Consider the following 24,202-nt stretch of genomic DNA (forward strand, 5'->3'; position numbering starts at 1 on the left):
CTGAATTCCAGCTTCTCTTTTCTGAAATGAAGATACACCCTGTGCACCCCCCGCCCCACCCTACCCTGCAAAAGCCAACCTACTGAGGTTTCAGGACCCAAAACCTGGCCCCTCACAGACCCTGTCCACAGGGCTGTTGGACATCCCTGAGGAGAGAGGATAGAGTTAGTGTAATAGGGCTAAAAATGACACCTGACTTTTTGGGAGCCTCTTGGATGATATCAGACCATTCCAAGAATGGGCAAACCCGTATTCTGTGTCTTTGCTGGTGAGATGGGAGTACCAGGAATTGAACCTGTTGCAAGACGGGGGGCCCCTTCCAGGGCCCAAGAGTGGGCTTTTGTCTAACACTAGGAAATGGATTGTCTGAGGAGACACATGTGCTGGCAGAGCAAAAGGCTTTATTGGGAAGGGGCACCCGGGCGGAGAGAAGCGGGCTGAGGGAACCCAGGAGAACTGCTCTGCCACACGGCTCACAGTCTCTGGTTTTATGGTAATGGGTGAGTTTTCAGGTTGTCTCTGGCCAGTCATCTTGCTTGATATTTTTGGTCTTAGGGTCCTTCCTGGTGGTGCAGACCTCGTTCAGCCAAGATGGATTCCAGCACAAAGGGTGCTGGGACGTTGGTAGGACAATACTATTGGCTGGCATCTCCCCCTCCTCTTGGCTCCTCCTGAATTCTCCTGGTTAGTTTTCGGTGGCAGCACCTTGTTCCTTATCAGGACTTCTTGTTGTGAGACAACTCATGCATGGGGTTATCATTGTGCCTGGCCAAGGCAAGCGGTTTTGGTCAGTGGTTCCCTAACAAACCTATTATAGGAGCAGGGTGAGGCCTGGATCATGCATGGAAAGGTCTTCTCCCCTAATACCCATGAAGAAGGAGGCAGAATGAAGGGAACCCCCAGGTCATGGGGAGAGGGCGATGGACCTCGGGATCCCTATTATTCGAGAGGAAACCACACCCCTCCAGCACTGCTTTTGGCCTTGCAAGCAGCAGTGATTTCCATATGTTCCCAGCCCCTGGGCTGATCAGGATGGTGGCCACGGCAGCCATGGGAAAAGACTGTCATGTGCCAGCCCCTTCTCTTTGTATCTGTGAATATTTGTATACAGACACTAATCTGTAGACATACACACTTGAGTTCTAGTTTTCTACTCTTTGGGCTTTGGTTCAGTAACTTTTCTTGGGAAAGTCACTGATTTTAGCCTAGAGGGAGTTTTGAGCTAATTAATTAATTAGCTAATTAAAGTTCTTTGGTAATAACTATCTATGGATTGAAATGTCTCACTCTGGGGAGAAAAGGCAGGGCTACCAGTGAACTAGACTTGACCTCTAGACTGTGAATTTCTTGAGGGCACCTTTCACATCTTACCCTCTTTTGTGGGATAAATGAAGACCAAGTGAATGACTCTAAAATTAATTAATTTCACTTCGTTGAAATGGACTTTGTTAATGGACCGTTTAATAACGCGTTCAGATATACAGAAACGACATCTGTAGTACAAGTACAGTCATATAAGTTAGTTCCTCCGTGTTTAGGAAGGAAGAAAGGGGAGAGGGAAGAAGGAAGGTCATTTGTACTTAATTTCAAATACTGATTCCTCATTTCTTCTTTGATGTTTACTTCAGTGGCCTTAAAATATTGGCTCCCCAGATAAAGTTTACTGCATCTTGAAGTCACTTCCATTCTTAGTTACCAAAATCAGAGGAAGCATAAATACTAGGGTTAGCTGCAGGGGATCTTTACTGCGCTGGGCAGCCCAAAAAATCAACCTTATTCCTAGAGTGATGCAGTCCTTTCCCAGCTGCTGCCCGACTCCATCCCCTGTTGAGACCACAGCCCTTGGTGGCCTTGGATGAGCTCAACCACAAAGGAACCATCCCCCGCCCCCCCAACACTAGGAAGTGGACAAGATCATAGGAGTGAGACAGGGGCTTGGGTAACACAGAGAGGGTGACTTCTTTAGGTGGGGTCTGGCTCAGGCCCTTCACTCTGGGGGCTGATATTCTCTGGCTGACCCTTTGCCACTCTGCATTTAGTTCTTAATCCACTTGTGTGCCCAGTGGTAGAGGAGGAGCTAGAAAAGCCACAACTCCTTGAAATATAAGGGCTGCCATCAACGTAGTAGGAAGCACAGTCATTTAAATGATGGTTGCAGTTTGTACAATGTAATACTTTGATAGAGTTGAGTTATAAACTAAGAAGCTGCTAAGTTGCTTCAGTCGTGTCCGACTCTGTGCGACCCCATAGACAGAAGCCCACCAGGCTCCCCCATCCCTGGGATTCTCCAGGCAAGAACACTGGAGTGGGTTGCCATTTCCTTCTCCAATGCATGAAAGTGAAAAGTGAAAGGGGAAGTTGCTCCGTCATGTCTGACTCTTAGTGACCCCATGGACTGCAGCCCACCAGGCTCCTCCGCCCATGGGATTTTCCAGGCAAGAGTACTGGAGTAGAGACAGCCCTAAAAAAAACCTAACATTTATGCCTGAGAGTATCAGGGAAGGCTTTATGCAGGATCTTGAAGGATGAATAGGGGTTCACTTGGTAGAGACTCAGTGAGGGCATTCGAAGCTCTGCAGATAAAGTAAAGATACACAGGTATCAAAAATGTGGCACATTTCTAAACAGCAAAAAGTTCAACGTGGTCAAAATACAGGAAAAATGGGTGAGTGGGGATTCACTGGATATGAGACTGTTGTACCAGATTGGGATCAAATTGCCATCAAAATGGTTGATTATAATTATATATATGTCTGTATCTCCTGCCCAAGTGTCTGCACCCTCAGATCAGGGATTAGGTTTTACTGACTTTCTTCAGACAAGGTTGGGTACTTCTGTGGTGATATGACTGTAAATTTACTGACTTTCCTTAGTCTTCCTGAATCTGACAGTGTTTTTAAAAGGGCCCCATGAATTTTCATTGAATGGATATTGGGTGATATTGGAAGTTATTTTAGCCTAGGCTGAGGAACTGGTCATATATCACAGTAATTTGTTTAGACTTTACCTCTTGGGGAATATAGAACCATTAAATAAGAATGATCTAAATCTGCAATCTGTGTTTGACAAAGTAATTCTGACTATAATGTGACAGATTCATTGAGAGAGACTGGATGTTGGAAGGCCAGTTATAAAACTACTGTAATGATCTGGAGGAAATATTAGAAGGTTTGGGAGGGTGGAAACTTGAGAGATATTTATAAGGTAGCATTGACAGTCCATTCTGAAGGAGATCAGCCCTGGGATTTCTTTGGAAGGAATGATGCTAAAGCTGAAACTCCAGTACTTTGGCCACCTCATGCAAAGAGTTGACTCATTGGAAAAGACTCTGATGCTGGGAGGGATTGGGGGAAGGAGAAGAAGGGGACGACAGAGGATGAGATGGCTGGATGGCATCACTGACCCGATGGACATGAGTCTGAGTGAACTCCGGGAGTTGGTGATGGACAGGGAGGCCTGGCGTGCTGCGATTCATGGGGTCGCAAAGAGTTGGACACGACTGAGCAACTGATCTGATCTGATCTGATGATTGACAGCTAACCCCAATTTTTGGTGACCAGTGGAATAGGAGGGGGAAAAATTGAAGATCACTGTTGACTCAAAACAAACTAAATCTGACTTTCAAGTGGATTTATACTCAAACATGAAAAGGAAAAGAATATCCTAATACTTGGGCACTGAATGTAATTAGCTTACTGATATCTATTTAGAATAATGAAATTAAGAGTTGACTAACCAATAAGATTTACATAGACATTGGAGAGAAGGAACTGATTTATATAGCATATGTAATATACATATTGGTTTTGTAACACACATAAGATGTAAATACACAAGTAAAGAGTGTGTTCTGATGTCATAAATATAATCAGGGCTGCCACGTGTGGTCTCACAGGTTGTGTACTGCACAAATCAAGGAAGTAGCACCAATAATCGGAGAAGGCAATGGCAACCCACTCCAGTGTTCTTGCTGGAGAATCCCAGGGACAGGGGAGCCTGGTGGGCTGCCGTCTCTGGGGTCACACAGAGTCAGACACGACTGAAGTGACTTAGCAGCAGCACCAATAATAGCAACAGATCACCCTGCAAAGCTACTGTCATGTCCGTCTTGGCCTTCACCTCAACAGATTCAGAGACTGTAGCCACAAAAGAAGTTTAAGATGGGAACTTGATAGACTTGCAAGGTTTAATCATCTGATGGAGGCCCTTCTAGAGCTGGGTAATTAGTTAGTTAGATGTGTGTTAAATGAGAGAAGTTTTTCTCCTTTTAAAGGACTTAAGCTATGTTCTTATCTCGCCTTCTGACAGCAGTGGGAAAACCCAGCTGTTCGTACGTGGTGATGTTTTAAAGCCTCCTAGAATGTGATGTGTCCCACTCCACGGTGCTCAGTGTTTCTGAGTCTTGTTCATAATGAATGATGCAACATGACACGTGGATTCAGCCTTTAGAAGGGATAAACTCACGGAAGCAGATGAAGAAAGTACAGTCCTTTATATTCTTTCACAACAATCCAGTGTTGCTTTAAAATTGTTGTGGATTTTGCTCACATGCTTCAGGGGACATAGCTTCCAACGGTGGCAGGCCAGACTGTAGGTTAGGCTTGTCTCTGCTGTGACCTGGCTTGCCATGGCTGGGGTTTCTAAACCATCAGAGCAGTTCCCCGCGGCCAAGACTCAGTTTGGGGGAAGTGGGAGGCTCTGTAGAACATGTCAGAGAAGAGCATCCTCTTACAGGTCAGACTGCCTAGCGCTCCCAGAAAGCAGCCCAGACGACTGCGTCATACACAATCTCCAGATGCTCAGGCCCTTGGGACCCAGTTGTCAAACTGAGTTCTGGACCAGGGCCTGGGCAAGCGCAGGTAGGGTGTACAGCGGTGCCTGCTTTCCCGCACTTATTCATCTAATGGAAACATGTCAGGCTGCCTCCTCCAGGGCCCGGCATTTATTTTAAAGAACGTTAGAAAGGAAGCAGATCGCTTCCCATCTTCCTCCCTCTTTGGGCGTGTTTATTGTGATTGGAAATCATTCTCGGCCACGTGGTTGTGGCTTTCACCCCACTCTTTGTGCTCCTAGGTTAAACAGCCCTCTGTGCAAATAAACAGAAAAGGCGAGGGATTTTATTCAGCGACAGAAAAAGGAGCGAAGTGAGAGCCTGGAGAAGTGGGAGGGGAGGTCCGCGGGCTCGGGTCCTCTGCAGTGAGCGTTTTCCTCGCTCGGCTCGCGGAGCCAGGCCGGCGGCAGGGTAGAGGCCCTGGCGGGGAGCCCAGCCCCAGGTGTTGGGCAGGAAACCGGACTGCCGGCCCAAGGCTGTTGTTTGCTAGGACTTACTTGGGGCTTATCTTGAGTATTCCTGTTGCAGGGGGGGGGAGGAAATTTGGAGCTGCTCTCAACTTGATTAAAACCTGGAAGCAAGAAATAAAGCTGAAGAATTTGTGCAGTTTTGGATCACGTATATTTCAAAATTTCGTTCCAAAGCTCATAAAACCTCCAGCTGTTGGCACAACTGATGAGACTTATTTGCCATCAAAATCGTTTTGAACACATTCCTTTTTTATATATATCTTTTAAAACTTTTATTTATTTTTGGCGGCACTGGGTCCCTGTTGCTGCGTGCAGGGTTTCTCTAGTCGCGGGGAATGGGGACTACTCCTAGTTGCGGTGAGCGGGCTTCTCTGCAGTAGCTCCTTGTGTTGCTGAGCTCAAGCTCTAGGGTGCACGGGCTTCAGTAGCTGCAGCTCTCGGGCTTAGCTGCCCCTTGGCATGTGGAATCGTCCCAGACCAGGGACTGAACGCATGTCCCCTGCATTGGCAGGCAGATTCTTAACCACTGGACCACCAGGAAGTCCCTGGACACATTCTTAGAAGGAGCCACATACAACCTAAGACCACTCAGTGACTGACACAGCATGCACTGCGTCAGAGCCCCTCAAAACTCGGCTTTTTGTGTCCGAGGGACCGTAGGCTTAAATTTTCATTCTTCTTGTCCTACTAGACCTGGAAAAGACTATTTATTGTTAGTTAGTTCCCTATTTCAAGCCAATACATGCTTCACGAAAATCACTTTAAAAAGAAAAAGACTTCCACAGATACAGAAAGCCAGCACAAGTCAAGTGGATGGCTTAATGAATTACTGAGGTCAAAAAATAAAACCTGACTCCTGCCCCCTGCGGTCCCCATCTCAGACCCTCTTCTCCCCCAGGAATAACCTCTCTTCCAAACTTCTATGGTGACTGCTTTCCTGTGTCTAACTTTATTTCTTTAATTAAATGCTCTTTCTTTGTTGCTTTTGGTGCCCAATGTTATATGAAGCTCCCCAACCCAACAAGTCAGCCCCTTCATCACTCTTAGCTAAGGCAGCCTTGGGCTGGGAGGTCTTCTACCCAACCTTCTTTCTGGAACCATTCTCTATAGGCCCCTTCATAGTTCCGAGCCCCTTTGTATCCAAGGTTCCAGGCCAACTGTGTGGCTTGTAAGCCCCGCCTGCCCACCCGACAGAAGGAAATGAGATTCTCGTCTTCTGGCTTTGGCTTCTCAAAGGAGTACAAAGCCTTGAAAGCAGTTGGCTCCATCTGCTGGGCACTTTCCAACCCTGACCACCTCCACCGAGGGTGCTCTATGTGCTCCGGAGGCCACACGTTGGCCTAGACCGGATCCCAGGTCTCCCCTGCTGGTACCTCCAGCCATGGTGTGCACAGCAAATGTGAGTTTCAGGAACGTGGCCCTGGCCCACCCCCTGGGAGCGGGCTGTGTGTTTAACTTTAAAAAGTTATTTTATATAAAATTATTATATAAAGTATTATATACAAATTTTGTATTAGTTATTTTATAGAAATAAATGTTTATTTTTGGCTGCACTGGGTCTTCTTGCTGCACACGAGCTTTCTCTAATTGGAGCAAGAAGGGCTACTCTGTAGTTGCAGAATTTGGGCTTCTCACTGTGGTGGCCTCTCTCATTTAGGAGCACAAGCTCTAGAGTGCAGGCTTCAGTAAGTTGTGGCACATGGATTTAGTTGCTCCGTGGCATGTGGGATATTCCCAAAGCAGGGATTGAACCCATGTGCCCTGCATTGGCAGGCAGATTCTTAACCCCTGGACCACCAGGGATGTCCCTGGGTTTAACTTTTAATAGTTTTATCACTCAATTGTGCATCATCTCTAGATTCAAAAATTTGATCTTGCCTGTTTCAGTTCAGTTCAGTTGCTCAGTTGTGTCCGACTCTTTGCCACCCCATGGACTGCAACACGCCAGGCTTCCCTGTCCATCACCAACTGCCGGAGCCTGCTCAAACTCATGTCCATCGTGACAGTGATGCCATCCAACCATCTCATCCTCTGTCATCCCCTTCTTCTCCTGCCTTCATCTTTCCCATCATCAGAGTCTTTTCCAGTGAGTCAGCTCTTTGCATCAGGTGGCCAAAGTATTGGAGCTTCAGCTTCAGCATCAGTCTTTTCAGTGAATATTCAGGACTGATTTCCTTTAGGATTGACGGTTTGGATCTCCTTACAGTCCAAGGGACTCTCAAGAGTCTTCTCCAACACCACAGTTCAAAAGCATCAGTTCTTTGGCACTCAGCTTTCTTTATAGTCCAAATCTCACATCCATATATGACTACTGGAAAAACGATACCTTTGACTTGATGGACCTTTTTTGGTAAATAATATTACTGCTTTTTAATATGCTGTCTAGGTTGGTCATAGCTTTTCTTCCAAGGAGCAAGCATCTTTTAATTTCATGGCTGCAGTCACCACCTGCAGTGATTTTGGAGCCCAATTTCATGGCTGCAGTCACCACCTGCAGTGATTTTGGAGCCCAAGAAATAAATTCTTTCACTGTTCCATTGTTTCCCCATTTATTTGCCATGAAGTGATGGGACCAGATGCGATGATCTTAGGTTTCTGAATGTTGAGTTTTAAGCCAACTTTTTGACTCTCCTCTTTCACTTTCATCAAGAGGCTCTTTAGTTCTTCTTCACTTTCTGCCATAAGGGTGGTGTCATCTGTGTATCTGAGGTTATTGATATTTCTCCCAGCAATCTTGATTCCAGCTTGTGCTTCATCTAGCCTGGCATTTCTCATGATGTACTCTGCATAGAAGTTAAATAAGCAGGGTGACAATATACAGCCTTAACTTACTCCTTTCCCAATTTAGAATTAGTTTGTTGTCCCATGTCCAACAGTTCTAACTGTTGCTTCTTGATGTGCATACAGATTTCTCAGGAGGCAGGTCAGGTAGTCTGGTATTCCCATCTCTTTCAGAATTTTCCAGTTTGTTGTGATCCACACAGTCAAAGGCTTTAGTGTAGTCAATAAAGCAAAACTAGATGTTTTTCTGGAACTCTCTGGAGTTTTCGATGATCCAGTGGATGTTGACAATTTGATCTCTGGTTCCCTTGCCTTTTCTAAATCCAAAAATTTGATCTTGCCTGTTTAGAAATGTTTAAAGTACCTTTTAATTATTTTAAAAACTACAGATGCTTCCTTTAACTCCTTAAAATTTACCTATTGAACGACCTTTAAGTAGGACTTAAAGTATTTAAGCCAAATTATACTAGCAACACATTCAATTACCTTGTGTAAGCTATGATTTTAAGATTTTTTTTTTTTTTGCAAACACAGTGGTAATACCTAATTTTAATTGAAATGTGGTAAAACCTGAAAACAGACATAATTTAAAATGCTAAGAAGCCAGAAAGTTGCATTTGAATCTATACTAGTGGTTGAAAGGTTGAGGTTATCTGGGTAATGTACAGGGGAGCTTTTCATTTTCTGATACCATTGATCTTGTGATGTGTGCTTATATACAGGGTTCCAGGTGGTGCTAGTGGTAAAGAACCCACCTGCCAATGCAAGAGACATAAGAAAAGCAGGTTTGATCCCTGGGTCAGGAAGATCCCCTGGAGAACAGCATGGCAACCCACTCCAGTATTTTTGCCTGGAGAATCACATGGACAGAGGAGCCTGGTGGGCTACAGTCCAGAGGGTCTTAAAGAGTCAGACACAACTGAAGCAACTTAGCATGCGTGCGTGTGCTTATATAATCATTACATCACATAGCAAAAGTGAAAGTGAAAGTCGTTCAGTTGTGTCTGACTCTTTGTGACCTCATGGACTGTCCCTGGAATTCTCCAGGCCAGAATACTGGAGTGGGTAGCCTTTCCCTACTCCAGGGGATCTTCCCAACCCAGGGATCGAACCCAGGTCTCCTGTATATTGCAGGCGAAATCTTTACCAGCTGAGCCACCAGGGAAGCCCTATGTCACATATGATTATCTCTATTCTAGGCAAAGAATAGAAAAACAGCTATGGCTTTGTAAGAAAAGCCCCAAACCAAAATCACGAGCAAGCTTAGAAGCTAAAGTGACGGGATCTGCCTTTCAGTTCTGGTTCTGCCACCATGGAATGCTGGGCACGGCAACAGTCTCTCTGCGCCTGATTCTCACAGTCCATCCACACTTTTGTTATGAAAAATGGTTTATTTATTAAACTCTCTACCTTATTATTAATCTTGATTCTGGAAAAAGTTAAATCTGAGTCTTTGGTGTGAAAAATAAAAAGGGGTGAAAAAAACATGTACTCCCAGGGTTCATCAAATATAATTTCATTTACTTGCGGGTACTAATATTTTGCATTTTTACCTGATAATAGTTTATTAGCGTTGGTAATAGTAACTAAAATGGCAGGTACTTGCAGACTAACTTTTAGTTCATGAGATGCTCTTTCTTATGAACTATCTGTGTTTTTATAGAATAAAACCATCCCACACAAAGTATCTCTTCTGCTGTCATCGTATGCTTGTGTTCTCTCTTCAGCCGGCAGCGGAGAGGAACTTATTAAAGTCATAGGTGTTGAGTGAAAAAACATAAATTATAAACATCTAGTCATTATTTTTTTATACATTTCTGGAGTTGTTTATTTTGTATAATAGCCAATTCTTAAGTCTGTACCATGAAAAATATGAGTTAAATAATGGATAATTAATCTTTACATAATCTCATGGCATTGCTTCTTAAAAAAAAAAAAAAGTAAAAACCAAGTCACCAGGATGACACCGAGAATTTAACTGCCGTCCTGAGCTGCCTTATTGCACAGTCACTTAAACCCACATGAGAGAGGTTTACAATATGAGTCACTCAGGTTCCTCTACAGGAAGATCATTTTTCTCTTGCCTTGAGTCCGTACTCAGATACCATGTGGCCATCTGGTGGATTGCCACAAATCCTGTATCTGTAAGCATAGTATCTAGGATACATCTGAAGGAAATGTATTAAAAGGAAAGAAAATTGAGTCACTGTTTTATCCTGATCAGGAAGGTGACAGTAACCTGTTGTCCCAAAGGAGGCACTATTCTTGAGAAAATTACAGGGGGATGGCGGGGGTTAAGAGGCCTCCCAGCAGTTCCCACAGTCTAGCAATCAGGCTAGATTTGGGTTCCATCTCCTTGAATCCCCTCTTCTGGCTCCATTGGCGTTACTGTGTCTTGTGTCTTCACAGGTGCCGTCTTCTTTCCCAGACTATGCAAGAGGGGGGCTCCGCTCTGTTTTCCTTGCTAGTCCTGGAAAATTCACACCAGCCCTTCTCAAGCTCTTCCTAGCTCTGAGCGTTAGGTGTGAGCATTCCATCCTTAAGAGATGTGTCTTTCATGAGGAACCAAAATTGTCCCCAGCTTACTCTGGAACTAAGTGAAAATTAATCTGCGGGCAAACACTTCCTCTTGTTCACACTTACCATTCTGTATAGCCTTCTAACAGAGCACTTGTCACTTTGCTCTGTAATTTGAGAGCTTTCACATTTCCTCTCACCATCACCTACAAAAGAAAATGTATTTTCCATTGCAAACCATCACACACAGATGTGTGTGTGTGTGTGTGTGTGTGTGTGTGTGTATATGTATATATATATATGATTGATACAAAGATACCTTGACTGCACGCTCTCTGATATTTTCCATTCTGTGCTACTCTGTTCTACTTTGTTTGTTCGTTTTTGTCTGCGCTGGGTCTTCATTGCTGTGTGGGGGCTTTCTCTGGTTGTAATGAGTGGGTGCTACTCTTCATTGCAGTGTTCGGGCTTCTCACCGTGGTGGCTTCTCTTGTTGCAGAGTGTGGACTCTGCAGGTGTGGTGTACAGACTTTCTGCATGTGGGATCTTCCCAGACTAGGGATGGAATCTGGTTCCCCTGCATTGGCTAGCAGATTCTTAACCACTGGACTCCCAGGGAAGCCCCTATCTATTTATTCTGAGTGCTGATCAAGACCCATTAAACTGGTTTCATGATTCTGTCTGTTTGGGTCACACGTTGCTGTTGGAACCACACAGTTCTGGTTAATGTGCCTGACACCCCCGGCCCCATCCCTGCTAGACTCTGATCTCCCTGTGGGCAGAAAGTGAAACTTGTCCCTTCCTCTGCATACTGAACATCCACCTTGGTGCCTGGCAGGTAGCAGATGCTCAGGTTAATATTAGTTGCACCAAAGAACTCAGCCTCATTTGTAAAATCTGTGAAACGGAGAGGTGCCCAGGCATACCCGGGGGGCAGTTGTGAGAACAGAATGAGATCATATATTTAAAGCACAGAACATAGGGCCTAGTACCAACAGATGCTCAGTTAACACTTGCTTCTCTCTGATTTTCTAGAACTGGCTCTCCCTTTAATGGAGCATCGGAACTGTGCTGCACTTTAAGTATAATGAGATGTTTGAATTCCGTTAACCTAAGGCCTTCAGCCACTCGGGCATGCTGAGATTTTCCAAGATGCCATGAAGCCAGGGACGGATAGCCTTCAGGGAGCGCAGTTTCTTCTGGGGTTTAGCACAGGCCAGGCCTTGGCTGGAAATAGGGAAAGGTCACAGGGGTGAGTTGGTTTTGCCATACTCTGTGTGTGCATGCTCAGTCGCTTCAGTCATGTCCGACCCTTTGGGACCCCATGGACTGTAGCCCCCCGAGGCTCCTCTGTCCGTTGAATTCTACAGGCAAGAATACTGGAGTGGGTTGCGTTGCTCTCCTTCAGGGGATCTTCCAACCCAGGGATCAAACCCACATCTCTTATGTCCCCTGCATTGGCAGATGGGTTCTTTAGCATTAATGCCACCTGGGAATCCATTGCCATACCCTAGTGGGACTCATTTCTCCATAAAGAGTGGGATGAAATCATTATTAGAATTTCATGGCAAAAATGAAAGTGACTTCCACATTTAAAAAGACTATGCATTTAAAATCAACGTGAAATTTAGAGTATTTTGTAACTCAGAGGTCTTCATAAGAACTACTATATTAGAAAGACTACTCCTAAATAAAGTCTGATGTAGCAGAGAGGGCACTAGTGGGAGAACTTCTGGTTTGATCCACAGTATCTGGCCACCAGACTGTGAGTGGGACAGCCTCTCTGGATCTTATTTCTTCATCTATGAAAGGAAACCCCTCTCCATTCCCAAAATCCTGTGATTACAAATATGGGCTTTCAAATCCATTTTACATTCACTGGATCATATTAATCAACAGGGAGATAACATTTCACTTTTCTCAGCTGCAGAGTCTGAATCAGATACAGTGCCTGCAAGCTTTTCTCTCGATAATTGTTGCTTGCCACTCTCAGAAGTGCCGAACGGTGCTTAACTGACCTGATCACCAAAATGAAGTCAGATTATCTGTTATCTTCAGAGATAGAACTTCAAAAATCAGAATTTTGCATGCATCATCACAGTAATAGTTTGTTCTAAATTGTATGTTACTTGGTCCATGAAATGTAACCTCTTCATTTAATGTGTTGTGAATTGATCATTCACATATGAGTAATGTAATGAGCCTGCTTGCTGTTTTCTTCTAGGACAGAATGACTCAGAAGATAATGGAGCTTTGAAGTCTAGCAGAATATGAAGTCTTCCTTCTTCTGGTTTAAATTTAAAAGGTCAGTAGTGAGTTTCTTTTGCTACCAGCTGGTACTTGCCCATCTTCCCCAGTTCTTAACAAGCAGGCTGTCCTGAAGTTAGCAGGGCGGTTAGGAAGGCCTTCGCTGCATCGGTATGGAAGTCAGGATTTTTTCAGATGTCTGGGAGTAAAATGCTTAGTGTGGAGAGGTTCGCAGCGCAGTTCTGTGCCACCAGCTCCCTAATACAGAGCTTCTCTTTTGTTTCTTCGCAGTACTACCCTCCCAGGTACCCCCCACCAAGGCTCTGATGCAAACGAAAATCAGATAATAAGTGACTCAGCTTGAAAGGTCAAGCTCCTCACCAGAAATGTCAAAAAGGACTCCGTTACCTTTGCTGTTTTCACAATGAACAGAGTCAGCTTCCACAGGGCACCAGGGTGGTGGCACATTAGTTCTTAAATAAAGAAAAAAAGGAGTTGGTGTCAGAAGCGGTCTTTTTCTGACTCATTTGCTCTCCATTTTTTGCTCCTGTTTGGCTGATTATGTTAACCTTCTGCTCAGTCTCCATGCCCTATCTAATTTTGCCACTTTCCACCTAAAATTAAATGCATGTCCAACCCTGTCACTGCTCTGAGCAGCCCTCTATCTGATTAAACCCAGCCCCCCTGCCTGGCTTCCAAGGTTCTGTGGCCTGACATCCACCCCCATCCTCATCTCGCGATGCTCCTTCCTCACTCCTAGACCTGTTGGGTCCATGTCTTTGCTCTTGGCTGTTCTCTGTCTGACATTAAGCCTCCTCTTCCCCTGACTGCATTGTAAGACGCACTCAGGGATCAGCCCCTCTGAGCAGCCTTTTCGGGACCCCCACCCCCACCCCCATAGTGGGCAGCAGGCCTCTCCATGATCCCGTGATCCCTGCACACACACCTCCATACCTACACTCACCACTTCATGTCCATTTAGCAGTTTTACTTTTCTCTCTCTCCTGCTGGAGGGAGAGAATTTTAAGTCATTATTGCTGAAAATTCGGGGACTCTCCAGCAAGATCAGATTTCTGAAAGATGTACAAAAACATAGAAAGAGAAGGATGAATAACCAAGGGTGAACATGAGAAGAGATTTAGGACAGCAGAAGCCTTAAATGAGCTTTGACTTGCAAAGATGCAAAAGCTGGTATTAATAGAAAAGACTTTGAAAACTATTTCTAGCCAAAAGAAGAGAGAATAGGGGCTAACAAGTCAGGCTGGAGAAATTGAGCATGATCAGGCCACTATCTTTGTAGATATCACAGGGGGCATTTTAATGAGCAAAAGCTGCTGGACCCCTCCAGCCCTGAGAGGTTGATTCTATAAAACAGGTTATTGATTCTATAAAAACAGATGTTGAAATTCTGTATGAGGTCCACACACGTCCCAGGACGTGAGCTAGTAAGATAATTCTAGAGTTGGAAAGACAGCCTGCTGAAGAGTTAACAATAATAACTGCCTTTCACCTAAAATGTTGAAAGCAGCTTTCTAGAGTTAGTGAGTTTGTCCCCAGGACACGGCTTACTCTCTGGGATGATCTGACTCGTCACGTGTGCACCATCGTTAGTGATAACGCTCTGCACTCAAACAGCCCCTTTCATCTGTGGATCCCAAAGACTTTTGCAAGCATCCATTAGTTCTCACACATAACTCTGAATTCGCCTGCACACTTGTGAAGTGGTTGTAAACAGTGTTACAACCCGGGCAAAGCCAGACCACTGTGACGGCATCTCCTGGGTGTCCAGTTGTTGCTGGCGGCTGAGATACCTCAATGAACTCCAACCTCCTCCCGCCACTGATGTCCGATCTTCTGACATTCAACTATCAAATAAGGTACGAAATTTGCAGGAGATTTCTCGACTTCTAATCACCATATGAGTTTGAGAATGGTATATCCCGTCTGGCTTTGTCTTGTGTTCTGTCCCCCTACACAAACTCACACACAAAGGGAGAGCTGTCTGGAAGGTTCTGGGACAAGGTTGACCACTTTACTGTTGACTTGCCATCCGCCCTGCCCCCCAGCCCATGGCCCACCAGCTCCAGATCCAGTTAACACTTAACACCATTTAACTAGTAACAGGGAATTCCTCTGGGGTTGGAGATGAAGGGAAAAGCTTACCTCCCACCCCCTGTGGTTCTGACTTTGACACATTTTAATAGTTAAAAGCTAAAGAAAACCTGATGCCTTCATTTCCTCTCCATCTGTCCCTTCATAACCCCCTACAGTCTAGCTTGCATCCTCTCCCCTATTCTGAAGTCACTTTTTTAAAAGTCTTCAAGGACCTCCTCGTGGAATTCCACAAGGCATTTCTGGGGGTCGTTCCACTTGACCTCCCTGGTAATTCTACCCACCCTGCCCTCCTCCGAAGTCTCTTTCCTCTTGACCTCTGTGGCCCTGGGATCCCCACTTTCCTTTCCCCTCTCTGGTCATTTCTCTTTCCTGTTAGGAGGATATCCGTCATTCCTGTGGTCCCTGAGCATCTCTGAACCTCCTGTAGAATAACCCTTATCTCCCATGGGATAGAGACTGGAAAACGTCCCAGGCTGGAAAACCCAGAGACCACGTTCTTTCCTCTCTTCCTCTGGTTTTCTATATCCAGTGGCTCCCGGAGGTCCTACTTTTTCTCTGAAGTAGTTCTTAGCACTCACTGCCTTCTTGGTTGGGCCCCAGCACCCAGAGCCTGGCTGCCCAGACTCTTTTGATCCTGTGCATTAACAAGATATGTTTGTACAATTCCCTCTTCCAGTTTTTGATGGTTTCCATATAATGTGCTGGACTGGGTGGCTTAAACAGTAGAATTTTATCTTCTCACAGTTCTGGAGGCCAGAAGTCCAAGATGAAGGTTCCATCAGGGGTTGGTTTCTGATGAGACTCTTCTGTCTTGTAGACGGCCACTTCCCTGTGTCCTCACATGGCCTCTTTGTGTTTGCAGAGAGAGACAGAGAGAAACAAGGAAGACAGAGAGAGAGGAAAGAGAGAGAAAGAGAGGCCTGGTGTCTATTCTTCTTTTCTTCTTTCTTCTATCAAAATCAGGGTGAACACTTATGACCCTATTTAATCTTTATTACCTCCTTAAGGACCCATTTCCAACTACAAGTCACATTGGAGCTTAGGACCTCAACATACAAATTTGGAGGTGATGCACAAGTCAGTCTATAGTATATATTTTTTCTATTACACTGGTATGTTTATATAAAATATACTCAAAAAAAAAAAGATGAGAATTTAAAAAGCAAGTACAAATACAAACTCGGCTGTTTTCTCCCCATATCCCAGGGCATCACCTCAGTGTACCTGGGCTACATTCCCCCTGTTCAAAACTGCGGACCTGGGCAATGCCTGCAGTGTCCTGACGCTCAGTCCACGTCAGGCTTTCACATCGTCTTCCCATCCGGCTCAGCCTCTGTATTAGCCTTTGTGAAACACTGGTTCCTTCTTCTCCCCTCCCTCTGAGAGCACTGGTACCCTGGGTTGCCCAGGAGAGGCCAGGCCACTGCCAGCTTGAACCTCAGGGTCCTCCCCGTCCCAACACGACGTCTGCTTCAAGCCGTCGTTCCTCTCACCGCCTCCCTTGGAACGCGCATCCTCCTCCTCTGCAGGTCCGGGGCCTCCAGCTCACATCCTCACCACGCTCCCCGTTCACTCCCACCTGTTCGTCTCTCCCTCCCTGAAGCTCCGTCCCATCCTCTGGTTCAGGGGCCCCAGGGGCTCAGCAGTGTTACTTCCGCATTCACGGGCGCCATCTTTCCTCCTCGAATGGATTACAGGCTCCAAGAGCTCTTGGAGGCTTCTTGCAGGCTTCTTCCTCATTTCACGTCCTCCGCTGAGCACAGCCTCTGAGCTTGTCCTCTGTCGCTGCCGTGCTTCCCTGGCCTTCCAGGGGTGGTGGTTGGGCAGAGACCACCGTGGAGGCCTTGGAAGCAGCGAGGCCATCTGACTTACTGATCGCGGGTATGCTTGTGGCCCAGATGTGTTTGGGGCAGACAGCTTAACACGATTGAGTTCCTAAACGTACTCCAGCTCAGCTTCTTGCCAATGGTATTTCCCAGAACTTGGTAATATAGTCTCCTAAAAATTTAATAGAAGAAAAGTTGGCTGCTTATTGAGAAGTGGACTCTTGACTGTCGACTCAGATTACCTTAAATGAATGTTGACAAATGCGAGATTTATTAGGAAAGCATCCCTCTGTTTAGTGCCCAGTGGGGTTCAGGACATGCGTGTAAATCATTCAGATAACAATATTTCTGGGTTGAGCACTTGGCATTCGCCCACCAGAAGTCACCTATAAATAGAGCACCTGTTCACAGATGGCAGAGCTGGGATGCTGGCAGTAAACACTCAGGAAAAGAATGGCTTTGAACTCTGAAAAGGCAGCAAGCCTGGAGCTGTTTCCAGATCTCGAATTCCCCTGTAAAACTCACCAGCTCATGCTGACCTGAGAATTTCAAACCAGTGCACTAAAGTGAAGATACCAACTCACTTCCTGAACTTTATGGCCCCGTGGCTGCGATCCAGTTTCCAGATACGTATTCGGGGGCTATGCCATTACTGAGATGAACAGCCTTGGAGACCCTTTAGCTGAAACTCACTCTTCTCTGTGCCATGAATATGTGCTGGCTGCAGATTGGTTTCCTGATCCCCTTGTGGGTCCAATTGCTCTGCAAATTGAATTGTTTAAGGTTTAAACTATGTATTTTTTCCCCTCATCTACAAGGTGAACTTGGCAGACTCAGTGTGTGTCATAATTGTATTCAGAGTCCACAAGTCATTGCATAGTATGTGTTTCAAGTATGAGGTTGTTCAGGGTCCTGAACCAGGATTATCTCTCCAGCCTCTTTGAGTGATAGTTGGTTGCCAAGGATACTAACTGGCACTGTGGGTGACACCCACTTAATCTGCAGAGACCATGCAGGTAACCTTCAGACCACGTTGCTCAGATTAAAGTGTAGCTGTGGCTCTCCTCTAATGGTTCATTGTTGGATTTTCCTCTTGGTTTCTTTTTACTTTTGCATAGGAGCTACCTGTGTCTCTGATGTGGAAAGCAAAGGTCTGAGTTGGAAAGAGAGACGGACCTGGGAGAGGCCAGTGCTGGCCACAGAAATGTCTGCTTCATGAATATTTCTTTGAGATTTTTGAGCCTTTTCTTTTCACAAGAGACCCACAGAGAGGGATTTCCCTGACGATCCAGTAGTTAGGACTCTGTTCTTCCATGGCTTAGGGCTCTGGGTTCAGTCCTAGGTTGGGGAACTAAGATGCTGCATACTGTGAGGTGAGGCCAAAAAACATTTTTTTCTTTCAAATAAAAATTAAAAAATAAAAAGAGAGACCTGCAGAGAAAGAAGGAGGGCACAGGAGGGGAGAGAGGAAGGGAAAGATCAAGAAAAGAAGAAAGGAAAAGGAAGAAGGGAGAAAGAAAGCAGTCTCCCCGTGGGTCCCGTGTGGTTTTGTGAACCCGCCTCTCTGAGCAGAGTTTAACTCGGGACACAGCCTCCCCTAGCAGCCTCCCTCCACTGTGGCTGCTGGCAGGGGCCGCGGGGACATCACAGATGGCACTGGGGAAGGATGCAAGGGCCGGCCTTCTCCCTTCCCCGGGCGCTGGGCTGAGGCCCATGTGGGAATACCCACGTGGGTTGCCAAGTCAAGCATTTTCATGGCCTGAGTCACACAGACAAGAGTTTTACTCTGTGAACACAGACCAGGCGAATAAAGAACCAAACGCCAATCCCAGAAGGCAAGGAAATGATCATTAAGTGCCATTCTGTGCACTCAGGGTAATTGTCCATGCCACTCTTCGGTGGCTCTGTTCTGGGCAAGGGCAACGCACGCTTCCAAGGCCTTGTTGAGCATCAGACCCCCTCACTGTTTTCTTTCAACCCGGCTTTGAAGCTGGACGGTGCAAACCAGGACGGAGTTTGGAAAGTCTGTGTTCATCGCTGGGGTTTAATTAAAATACACTGAGCCTTGCAAAAACTTGTGGTTTGGAGTAATGGAAACTTTAGGGAATCAGAAACAGAGACTGATCCATGGAAAAAAGGTCTGATTTTCTCCTCAAGCTTTGGGTTTCTTGCCATCCATTTCCTCCCAGACTTGCAGTTGACGCCTTCTTAAACGTATGAATTATTTTTCTTTATTTTTTTTAAACATGTGAATAGTTTTTAAAAAATTTATTTTTAAATTGGAGTATAATTGCTTTACTTGTGTGTGTGCTAAGTCACTTTAGTCATGTCTGACTCCTTGCGACCCTATGGACCATAGCCCAGCAGGCACCTCTGTCCATGGGATTCTCCAGGCAAGAATAAGGGAGTGGTCGCCATGCCCTCCTTCAGGGATCTTCCCAGCCCAGGGATGGAACCCAAGTTTGTGTCTCCTGTGTTGGCGGGTGGGTTTTTTACCACTACCACCACCTGGGAAGCCCCATAATTGCTTTACAATGCTGTGCTTGTTTCTGCTGTTCAACAGTGTGAATCAGCCGTATGTATATATTATATCCCCTTCCTCTTGATGAATTATTTTTCCAGTAAGAGACCAACCAATTGTATTATCACAAGTAGTCACTTATACAGAAGAATTATGCAAATATTCATACTATTTCATATTCCCCTTCTGTTGGATTGATTTATAAATATATATTTATCACATACCTATTATGTGCAGAGCATGTGAAAGGTGCAAGGGGTACAATTGTGAGCGCCGCTGGACCAGCCTGGCCTCTTTCCTCATGGAGCTCCTGACAGCTTTCGGTGCCTCTTGGTCTTTCTATGTTAAGAGCATGGCATTTAGCTTGGTCTTGAGGAGTGAACTTGACATTCACAAAGTATCAGTTAGTTAAGAAAAAGAAATGACTTTGAATATAGACCTTGTCACCAACATACAGTTGTATATAACTGAATATATATCTCTAATAGTGATGACATAGCAGTGTTCTTCAAAGCACGATTTACACATGTTTCTCCCACATGTCAAACTTCATTTCAGCAGCTCTGTAAATCCGTCAGAGGGGGGCTTTCCATGGCTGTTGCTGAGAGGCGGGTCTTGACTGACCTCAGGCTCTTGAGAACGGTGCTTCTCAAAGTAATTTTTTGCATCCAAGTCACATGGATGTGTTTGTTAAAATTCAGATTCTTTAGCCTCACTCCAGATCCACAGAATTAGACTCTCAGGAGTTCAGGATCAGAAAGATGCATTTCTTTTCTTTTTTTTATTTTAATTTTTTTTAAACACCAAAAACATTTTCCATTGGGGTATAGCTAATTAACAATATTATAGTTTCAAGTGAACAGCGAAGGGACTCAGCCATACATATACATGTATCCATTCTCCCCCAAACCCCTGCTCCCATCCAGGTGGCACATAACATTGAGCCGAGTTCCATGTGCTATACAATAGGTCTTTGTTGGTTATCCATTTTAAATATAGCAGTGCGTACATGACCTTCCCAAACTCCCTATCTATCCCTTCCCCCTGGCAACCATTAAGTTCGTTCTCTAACTCTGAGAGTTTTAGAAATCCATTTCTAACAGGCATTGCCCCAGTCATTTTTGTGCAAAGTAAAGTTTTAAGAACATTATTTTCCTAGCATTCTTATCAAAATCAACGTAAAAACAATCAGTGGATTGGTCAAACCAAAGAAACTCCATCCAATATTTGGGGGTGGGGAGCTGATATCAGGCAGGTCTATGATAAGTTTATTTAGCATCATATAGCCCCTCCCCCCAAAGCAATAAATAATAAAATGATACTCCTTACATTTAGCTGGCTATGCCTATGACCTTAGTCAAGTCATTTGATTTCTTGCTTTCCTCATCTGCAAAATGAAAAGCTGGTCTTCATGATCTTTAAGCACATTTTCTTTCTTCTTTTTTACTAATATCAACAAACTAAGTAGGTACCTGAAGCTGAAACTCCAATACTTTGGCCACCTGATGTGAAGAAATGACTCACTGGAAAACACTCTGATGCTGGGAAAGATTGCAGGCAGGAGGAGAAGGGGACGCCAGAGAATGAGATGGCTGGATGGCATCACTGACTGAATGGACATAGGTTTGAGCAAGCTCTGGTAGTTGGTGATGGACCAGAAGGCCTGGTGTGCTGCAGTCCGTGGGGTCACAAAGAGTCAGACATGACTGAGTGACTGAACAACAACAACAAAATAGGTGTCTGCAGTGGCGGCTAGTACTTTTACCCTTTCCCATCCATGCACCCTCCCATGTGTGATGCAAATACTGGTCACCAGGAGATTAAAGGCAGAGACAAAGAAAAAGATTAGCACAGCAGAAACAGGTCAAGTAAACGTTCAGACTCTAATTTTAATTGTTTTCTCTTGTCTTCCTTCTTCTACTGAATAATATTCTTTTTTCTTCTGTTATATAGTGATTGAATTCATCATCTTTAAGTCATTCATCCACTTATGTAACACTTAAGGAGCATCCAGTATATTCCAGGACAAGGCTGTATGTTGAGCACGTGGACATGAACAGTCTGACCTCATATGGTTTTCCCTCTACTAAAATCAGTACATTTGAACCCAAATAGTTCATTGATACCTTTTCAATTTAAAGTTCCTTCTCCTGAAAGGATAATGTAGAAAAATTGTTAAAAACATAATGACCAAAAAACAAAAAAAGACAAGGGTTTTTTTTTTTTTTTTTTTTGAGCTATATCTAAGCTATGGTTTTTCCAGTGGTCATGTATGGATGTGAGAGTTGGACTGTGAAGAAAGCTGAGCACCAAAGAATTGATGCTTTTGAACTGTGGTGTTGGAGAAGACTCTTGAGAGTCCCTTGGACTGCAAGGAGATCCAACCAGTCCATTCTGAAGGAGATCAGCCCTGGGATTTCTTTGGAAGGACTGATGCTAAAGCTGAAACTCCAGTACTTTGGCCACCTCATACGAAGAGTTGACTCAATTGGAAAAGACCCTGATGCTGGGAGGGATTGGGGGCAGGAGGAGAAGGGGACGACAGAGGATGAGATGGCTGGATGATATCACTGACTCGATGGACGTGAGTCTGAGTGAACTCCGGGAGTTGGTGATGGACAGGGAGGCCTGGTGTGCTACGATTCATGGGGTCGCAAAGAGTCAGACACAACTGAGTGACTAAACTGAATTGCTTACATTTGAAACTTAAATTTTTGAAAGACAAACCCTATACAGTCATATATTACTCCTGTCCATGTGAGTACACAAACAAAACCCACAGTTGTATCATTGTATGTGCTGTCCCATCCTCTATAATGTTCCCTGGGAAGAAGGGAAGACAGGTGGGTTCTTTAAGGTTTTTGAATCTTTAGTGACAGAGGTGCTTATGCTCATTTTATATTAATAACACCTCCTATATAACAGATAATAACTGTATGCTGATTTGTTTTCTATTTTTGTTATCTTTCAGAGAATGGCAATAAATCTTTATAGAGTGATAGATGAAGAACCTTCCTTTGAAAAGACTATTTCAAACTAATCTCCCCCTAATTATATTGGAAGGCTTTTCATGATAAAATTCATGGAAGGGTCACTGAAGTGAAGTGAAAGTCGCTCGGTCGTGTCCGACTCTTCAACCCCGTGGCCTGCAGCCCGCCAGGCTCCTCTGTCCATGCACTCCTACAGGCAAGAGTACTGCAGTGGGTCATTGGAGTTCAGAAATTCTCCTCACTCCGTAGGTATGATTTAAATGTTTAAATTAAGAGTTAGTCGCTCAGTCATGTCTGACTCTTTGCAACCCCATGGACTGTAGCCCACCAGGCTCCTCCATCCTTGGGATTTTCCAGGCAGGAATACTGCAGTGGGTAGCCCTTTCCTTCTCCAGAGGATCTTCCAAGCCCAGGGATCAGACCTGTGTCACCTGCATTACAGGTGGGTTCTTTACCATCTGAGCCACTAGCGAAGCCCTTCAACTAAGAGGGTACCTGGATTTATGAGCTTCTGCCTACATCTTGGATTTAAGAGGAAAAAGGGTATTTGCACTTATCTTTGTGATCTATTTTATATTCAGGAGAGGACTCTGTCATGAGGTTGCTTTCTTCAACTATTGGCCATTTTACACAATTTGAAGAGATTTCAAAAAATGTGTCTTATTCAAGTGGAGTTGGTTGACAGTATTGCATTATGAACAGATTTTTAATTAAGGTTTATAGGTGAGTCACCATAAAAATGATGCAAATTTTCTCCCTCCACTCCTGCCCTTGGAGAAGCCACTGAAGGATGCTTCCCTTGTCTCGTGTGAAGAGGTCACGGGTGTCATAAGGCCCTTTCCCCTGACCTTAGGTCTGAGAGGGGCCTTCTCTGCCATTCCTCCTTCTCAGTTTGGAAAGATCCTTCTTGATCTTGGAAAGATCAAGTTTGGAAAGATCATTCCCCATCACTGAGACGCTCACCTGTCTTTATTGTGTTTTTCAAACAGGCAGGATTTATTAAGCAAGCAGCCTGCAGCCCACCCTCGAGACATGAGAGCAGATGAAGCCCAGTAGGACTGGTCTCATCTGTTTTGTTTTTTTAATATATAATTTTATTTATTACTTTCTTTTACTTTTGGTTGTCCTGGGCCTTTGTTGCTGGGTGGGCTCTCTCTCCAGTTGCCGCGTGTGGGCTTCTCATTGTGGTGACTTCCCTTGTTAGGAAGCGCGGGCTCCAGGGCACACAGGCTTCAGTGGGCTCAGTGGTTGCGGCTCACGGGCTCTACAACACAGGCTCACTAAGTTGTGCTGCACACAGCTTAGTGGCCCCACCGCCTGTGGGATCTTCCCGGGTCAGGGATTAAACCCGTGTCTCCTGCATTGGCAGGCGGATCCTTTACCACTGAGCCACCAGAGAACCGCCCTGCTCTCATCCGTCCTGAGGACTAAATGAAGACAACCGGAAGAATTGTATTGGCTTCTTTGTTTGCATCAAGTCGCACCCCAAGACCTTGTGGGGAGAGTTTGAGGTGTGCTAAACTGCACATCCTAAAGGAGATCAGTCCTGGGTGTTCATTGGAAGGACTGATGTTGAAGCTGATGCTTCAGCTTTGGCCACCTGATGCAAAGAGCTGACTCATTTGAAGACTCTGATGCTGGGAAAGATTGAGGGCAGGAGGAGAAGGGGACGACAGAGGATGAGAGGGTTGGATGGCATCACCGACTCCACGGACATGGGTTTGGGTGAACTCCGGGAGTTGGTGACGGACAGGGAAGCCTGGCATGCTGCGGTTCATGGGTTTGCAAAGAGTCGGACACGACTGAGTGACTGAACTGAACTGAAACCACACATGTGACAGCCAGACAGAGGGGCAGGTCTCCTGTAGCGTTTTCCCCAGAAGGTCAGCAGAAACCTGAACTCA

General features: G+C 45.1%; 1 protein-coding gene across 19 annotated transcripts in view; it reads left to right on the forward strand.

Moving 5' to 3' along the window:
* Positions 1–24,202, forward strand: part of SCAF8 (SR-related CTD associated factor 8) — a 218,001-nt gene that overhangs the window by 180,573 nt on the left and 13,226 nt on the right. The window contains exons 21-26 of one of the 19 annotated variants that reach the window (XR_011465412.1): positions 11,635–11,851; positions 12,824–12,904; positions 13,138–14,723; positions 20,777–21,171; positions 21,262–22,065; positions 22,280–22,547. The gene's annotated coding sequence lies outside the window, so the exon portion shown is untranslated. Of the gene's footprint in view, positions 1–11,634; positions 11,852–12,823; positions 12,905–13,137; positions 14,724–20,773; positions 21,172–21,261; positions 22,152–22,279; positions 22,548–24,202 lie in introns of all 19 variants that reach the window. The other 18 variants (XR_011465417.1, XR_011465416.1, XR_011465413.1 and 15 more) reach the window with 18 other exon arrangements.

This window comes from Bos mutus, chromosome 9 (assembly GCF_027580195.1).
Source record: "Bos mutus isolate GX-2022 chromosome 9, NWIPB_WYAK_1.1, whole genome shotgun sequence".
Lineage (NCBI taxonomy): Eukaryota > Metazoa > Chordata > Mammalia > Artiodactyla > Bovidae > Bos > Bos mutus.